The sequence below is a fragment of the Octopus bimaculoides genome, chromosome 9, assembly GCF_001194135.2.
Source record: "Octopus bimaculoides isolate UCB-OBI-ISO-001 chromosome 9, ASM119413v2, whole genome shotgun sequence".
In the NCBI taxonomy this organism is placed as follows: Eukaryota; Metazoa; Mollusca; class Cephalopoda; order Octopoda; family Octopodidae; genus Octopus; species Octopus bimaculoides.
This window is the reverse complement of record NC_068989.1, coordinates 53,187,995-53,195,236: the sequence shown is the minus strand read 5'-3', so window position 1 is coordinate 53,195,236 and position 7,242 is coordinate 53,187,995. Positions and strand designations below refer to the sequence as shown.

The following is a 7,242-nucleotide window of genomic DNA, read 5'->3' as shown; positions in this document are numbered from 1 at the left end:
CTTGTTTCAGTCATTTGACTGCAGCCATGCTGGAGCACCACTTTGAAAGGTTTTAGTCAAGCAAATCAACCCCAGGACTTATTTTTTAAAGCCTAGTACTTATTCTATTAGTCTCTTTTGCTGAACTGCTAAGTTATGGGGTTGTCAAGCAGTGGTGGGGCAGGTGGGGTGGGGGGACAGACACACACATATACATATACATGACAGGCTTCTTTCAGTTTCTGTCTACCAAAATCCACTCACAGGGCTTTGGTTGGCCCAAGGCTGTAGAAGAAGACACTTACCTAAGATGCCATGCAGTGGGATTGAACCCAGAACCATGTGGTTGGGAAGCAAGCTTCTTACCACAAAGCCACGCTTATATCTTCGTTGTTTTAACATCTACTTTTCCATGGTTGCATGGGTCAGACGAGAGTATGTTAGAACAGTTGGATGCCCTTCCAGATGTCACTGTCACCAGTTTCCAAGCAAGTTAATCGATTTTCTTTCCATCCAACTCCAAACAACCCAGGTGTATTTATGAAGAGAACTAAAAACAAACACTAGGCACAGTCGTGGCTGTGTGGTAAGGAGCTTGCTTTCCAACCACATGATCGAGGGTTCAGTTCCACTGCGTGACACCTTGGGCAAGTGTCTTCTACTATAGTCTTGGGCCAACCAAAGCCTTGTGAATGGATTTGGTAGGGCAGAAACCAGAAGCTTGTGTGTGTGTGCACGTGTAAATGTGTCTGTTTGTCTTCCATTACTGTTTGACAGTGGAGGTGCAATAGCCCAGTGGTTAGGGCAGCGGACTCGCAGTCATAGGATCGCGGTTTCGATTCCCAGAGCGGGCGTTGTGAGAGTTTATTGAGCGAAAACACCTAAAGCTCCACGAGGCTCCGGCAGGGTATGTTGGTGCACCCTGCTGTACTCTTCCACCACAACTTTCTCTCACTCTTACTTCCTGTTTCTGTTGTGCCTGTAATTCAAAGGGTCAGCCTTGTCACACTGTGTCACACTGAATATCCCCGAGAACTACGTTAAGGGTACACGTGTCTGTGGAGTGCTCAGCCACTTGCACATTAATTTCATGAGCAGGCGGTTCTGCTGATCGGATCAACTGGAACCCTCGACGTCGTAAGCGATGGAGTGCCAACAACAACTGTTTGACAACTGATGTTGGTGTGTTTATGCCCCCATAACTTAGTGGTTCAGCAAAAGACTGACTGCATTAGTACCAGACTTGAAAAAGAAGTTAAAATAAGTATTGGGGCTGATTCATTTGACTGAAGGTTCTTCAGGATGGTGCCCCAGCATGCCCACAGTCAAATGATTGAAACAAATAAGAGGTGTGTGTATTACTTCCAAATGTGATATTAAGACCATGAATGTGCTCAAGTTTGATCTTTTTAGTATTTTATATATTTTCCCTGTTAGTGCTAAGCGTTTGGTTTGAAACAGTAAGGTTTCTAAATGTTTATTTTCCTGATTGAGTTGGGCTGGTAGCTTGTGTGTAGAGCTAATATTTATCTTTTCCTCAGCACTTTTAACTGGATGTCTGTGTGCCTGTTGGGAAACATGCAGAAATGATTCCTGACATTTTCTGATTCTACTGGAACCATATTTTAATGTTTGTGATGTGTGTGTGATATGGTTTTTACATGAGGGCATCATTAAATTTCTCGATGTATCTCTGTGGCTGGTGTTTTGGTTCTGTTCTGTTCTGTGTGTGTGTGTGTGTATGTTCTTTTCTATTCTAGGCACAAGGCCTGAAATTTTTAGGGAGGGGGCCAGTTGATTAGATTGACCTCAGTGCGCAACTGGCACTTGCTTTATATTGACCCCGAAAGGATGAAAGGCAAAGTTGATCTCAGCAAAATTTGAACTTGGAACATAAAGACAGACGAAATAGTGCTAAGCATTTTGCCTGGTGTGCTAACGTTTCTGCCAGCTCACCACTTTTGTATATTTATATTAGTAATTATACCATATATACTTGCAGATAAGCCACACCAGTGAATAGATCGCACCCTCAGTTTGGAGTTTTCAAATTAAGTATTTGCAGTTGACTCGTAGATAGGTCACACTATTATTTGGGGAGTTAGATGGCCCTTTTTTAATATAACTAATATTTTAGATATTACCAAATATTCATCTTTATTTCAAAACTTTGCTTACAAATATTAAAACTTTTTGCAGAAGTGATTTTATGAAAGTCTAATTGATAAATCAACTTGACTACTGATACACTGCCATCTGCTTCAGATCCCTATTGTTGGGTGGATAAGTTGCACCCCTGGCTTCTATCAAAAGTTTTGGTAAAGAAAAAGTGCAATTTATCTGCAAGTATATATGGTAGTAATTAATCATTTTTACTGTTATTTTTCCCTGCTGCTCTGGGTTAAATAAGACTTCTCAAGGCTGTGTTCTATGGATGGATTTCCTTCATAAACTCAATCGTTACTGAAGTTGCTCATGCATTGAACTGAGAAACTGTTATGCAGGACATAAGCAAATGTTGCTGCTGCCGCTGCCCAAGTGACATTACACTGAAAGAATGTGGAAATAAATTCACATGCATGACAAGTTCCATTTAGTCATTTGTTAAAGTGTTGGTCAGTCTAGAGGCTCTATTAGAAGACACTGGGCCAAAGTGATTGAACCTAAAAAATCATGTGCCTGCAAAGCAAATTTAAATACACAGCAATGCCCAATATATTATACTATAAAATCCATGCTTATGCAAATCTGTCTTCTGTGTGTTATAATGTGAGGAACTGTAATCTTCACATGTTTAAATGGTTTGGAAAATGCAGGCATTTGCATAACTAATGAAAGTAGTTTCGATGTTCTTTCCTACATTAACCATTTAGCTATGCAGCAAGCATTGTAACTAAATTTGCATCTTCGGCAGATTTTAATGTAAATTAATCAAGTCATTTCATTCAACTCATTTACTATGTCTGTTGAAGGTGATTTTTTGAAATATGCGTATCTGTAATACAAATAAGAAAATTTTATCTCCAAGAGATGAAAGAAAAGAAAAACAGTAAATGTAGGTGATTAATGCAAACACCCTGTTCCTGTCAATTAAAAGGCAAAGCTTTTTCTTTTTTAATTTAAATTTACTAAATGTGGATGTAAAGCATACAATACTTTTGTCTCTTGTTTGTCATCTTACAATATTTATGTCATCTTATGATTTGATTAGATTATTTGTACACAAAACATGTGCATGATGAACCCTACATCATCAGTTTACTTTGTGAGAATTCAGGTTCTGTTTTGGATTACTGATTACCTTTGAATTAAAATTACATTGCAACGACCCCTTTTTACTAGGCTTTCGTTGGTGACGAGGAAGTTATCCTCAAATCAAGGGTGTGGCCTGAATGCATGTGCGGTAGAGTGGACTCCACTAAAGTGTCAGGTGGTAGAGCTAAATTTGGCAACAAGTTAAGCTTTGCACCTAAGTAGACCGTGGCAGGATTTGAACTCTGGATGCAAAGAACCAGTAACTCATTGAGTTCGATATCGTTACACTTCTACTAATCCATAACTAATTGGCATTCTGTCAGTTATAACAACAATGGTTCCAGTTGATCCGATCAATGGAACAATCAATTCATGGAATTAATATGCACTCTACGGATACACGTACCCTTCTTGTAGTTCTCAGGGAGATTCAGCATGACACGCGATGTGACGAGGCTGATCCCTTGAACTACAGGTACTACTCTATTTTGCCAGCTGAGTGGACTGGAGCAATGGGAAATGAAGTGTCTTGCTCAAGGACAGAACGTGCCACCAAGAATCAAACTTATGATCATGTGCTGAATACCGTAACCACTGAGCCACGCACTTTCACAATTCATTGTACTAGAGAAGTGTTTTGTTCTATCAGTCCTTGAAAGGATGGAGGGCAAAGTTGATCTTCGTTAGATTTGAACCAAGAATGCAGAGAATTGAAGCAGATACTGCTATGCATTCTATCTGATGCCTTAACAACTATGCAAATTCGCTGTGTTACCTGGTTCTCCGAAGATATTGGGAAATTCATACTGTGCTTCATGTTTTGCTTGCAGCTATAAGTTTGTTGTGGCTCATCATTAAATGCCAGGTGGTTGGTGTTAAGAAGGGCATCCAACTGTAAAAACCGTGCCAAAACAGACACAGAAGTCTGGTGCACGCTCCTGCCTGGCTGGCTCCTGTCAAACTGTCCAACCCATGCTAGCATGGAAGGCAGATTTTAAATGATAACGAGCTTTTAACCCTTTGGCATTCTGGTTAGCCTGTTAAATGTAATGCTTATGCACATTGTTTTGAATTGAATATGCAGTATTTTGTATCTTTGAGATTTCATTGACCTAATGGTTTATTTTTTGAATGACATTGTAGGTGTGAAAGGCCAGATCTAGATAAGTTTGAGCATTGAATAGGCTGGGTGTGATGGATTCAAATGCCAAACGGTTAAATTAAGGAAGAGTCTATAATGACCAGCTAAGCTGTCTTTTACTTTTTAAAATGTGTGTGTTGCTAAGTGAATTAATTATCTAAGGTGATTATACATTTTTTACTGATATTTTACTTGAATTGGAAAGTCAGGCTTGAGTCTTAACTGAATGTTTGAGTAGGTTTTCTTTGTAAAGCTTGGCAGATTGCAATAAACTTGGCATAAATAGATTTTGTTGAATCGGTTCACTCTCTTAGAAGAGGTCTTACTCCTAATAAACATACTGATAAATTTAGATGAGATTCCATCAACCTTGCTACAGCATTGTAAATATTTCTAAACCATTTTTCCCTCTTTTTTTATATTTTTTTTTTTATCATCTTTGGATGAGCAGAATGTGGAGTGAACAAATTGATATGTGGATGCAGTCCTTAGCTAAAAGATTTGGTGTTATATTGGATAAACTAATTTAGTGTTGTTGGTTCATGTACAGAGCTAAAATTAAATTCTCTTCTCAACTGGAAATTTTCTGTTTTTTTAAAACTTGCTTTCTGTCGGTTCGGATGGTTATATGAATTTGGATAGTAATAATTTTGTTTTTGTATTTAGTTGGCAAGATTCTTGATATGAAATTGTGTGTTGAAACCTATTTTGTCTTGGAGAGTCATTATTCCAATAACACATGCACAGGTTTGATCCCACTTCTTTATTATTAGTCAGTTGGTTAAACTTTTTAGCATTTAAACTGGCCATATCTGATCCAAATGTTCTACTTTGGTAAAAATGGCCAAACCCAGCTTCTTAAACCTACCTTACTGTGTCAAACCACATCAAAATCTCAAAACAATGAGACAATATATGATTAATTCAAAACATTGTGAACATGCTGTGTCGACGCCCCCAGGTGAAGAAGTAGGATCTCCCAAGACATATAAATAGAGGTAGTCTGGCCATGGTAGGTGTGTTGAGTAGCAGTTATGTAGCGGTTGAGTAGAGATCATCCAAAGGTGCTAGATAGCAGTAGTTTGAGACATAACAGAACATAAAAGCATTACACTTATAGGAAAGTTGGTTATACATCATTAGATGTATACCTGACTTTCCTATATAAAATTACAGAATATAACGATACGCTGAACTCCAGACTATCAACTTAAACAACACTTTATTTAAACGGTAAATATATACATCTTTAGTTCTTGTTGTTACAGCTTCTGTTGTTGTTATGTGGATGTGAGCGAGCTGTCTAGTGTAAGTCCGAAAGATGTAGAGAGACAGCTTAACACGTAAAGAGACTGTCTCCAGAGTTCGAATGTTAGAGACACTCTTGACACGTCCATGCTCTATTGCTGGCCAGCAAGAATGAGAATGAATTGAGCGGGAACGCTTGCTTGTTTAATTCCACGCATGCGTGAGACTACGCATGCGCACGGCGTTACTACACACTTGACAAAGTAATCTTAATGCTAAAGGATAAAATGTTCAACTAACTAACTAATCAATCATTTGTTTGACCCTTTATCATTTAAACTGGTCATATCCAGCCAAGATATTCTTACTGTTTTATGTTCAAAATGGCCAGATTCAGCCTCTCACCCCTGTCCTACAATGTAATTCAAAAAATAGACAATATCATCATCAAAATCTCATAGCTAGGCGATGGTAAATGATTAGTTGAAAATAGTTTGGGTAAATAAGTATTAAATTTGGCAGAGTAATCTGAATACGAAAGGGTTTATGTACTGGTTAAACATTTGGTTGTTTGTCTGTGTGAAAGTTCTTTCGTTGTTGTTTGCAACCTTTTCTATGAACAGTGTGTCCCTGTTCACTACAATACTCTACATTGTTAGATTTTAGTATATTGCTTGTCTAGTGTTTGTATCAGAAAGTAGCATGGGATGATTTTGCCATCCCGGGAGATTCATGAAGTTTAGTACAACAAAGTGGATGTAATATCATTTGAGTTCAGTACCATCTGGTCTATAGTGGATATTACTTGAGCATTCCTTTCAAGTATCCGATAAGCTCAGTGCTCAGTTTGAGGGAGTTACAAAGAGAGCCTTTCTTGATAGAATTAGAGCTCAAGAGGCGATAGATCTTTTATATAGGATTGATTCTATCTCTGAGCTCAGTCTCAGGACTTAAGAATAGATAGGTGTGTATTCTACTAAGAGTTAGGTGGTAAGGGGTCACTTCAGAATTGTCTTGCCAAAAGACAACAACAGGTCTGTTGCAGATATTAATTCCCATGAACCTGTTAGTCAGTAGTTGAATTTCTTAGGCACTTGATCACTTGACCTTCGGATTTTAAAGGCAAATATTTGCTGTTTATTTTCATATAAGCAAAAGACAGAACAGCTAAAAGAGAAGGAATATAATTAAATTGGGTATAGAAAATCTGGTGGCGTAGGAGGAGAAAATGTTGGTATGCACGTTTGAGCAATAATGATGCAAATGTGCTTCAAAGACTTGCAATTTCATTACTAACATTGCTGTTCATTTTGAAAAGATTTTCTCTTCTCCCCACTCCTCCACCTTACTGTGATCTTCACTTTATTGGTTTCAATCAGTATTGGTAAATAAACCTGTTAAATTAGGACTGATGGCTTTCAGGCTTTACAAACTGCACTGCATTTTCTCAGCTGTCCTCATACTGTTTGGCAGTAATCTACTTATTATGCACTTGTGTGTGTAGTGAGATATATATATATATATATATATATATATATATAATATGGAGTGAATTCTTTGTAGTTTGTGAGTATGTAGTGGATTGTGTTTAGTGATTTGTGTGTGTGTGTATGTATGTA

The 7,242-nt window shown here is 37.9% G+C and overlaps 1 protein-coding gene across 3 annotated transcripts in view; it reads left to right on the top strand.

Annotated features, from left to right (window-relative positions):
* LOC106874440 (protein MIS12 homolog) overlaps nt 1–7,242 on the top strand; it is a 53,142-nt gene that overhangs the window by 27,907 nt on the left and 17,993 nt on the right. The window lies entirely within an intron of this gene.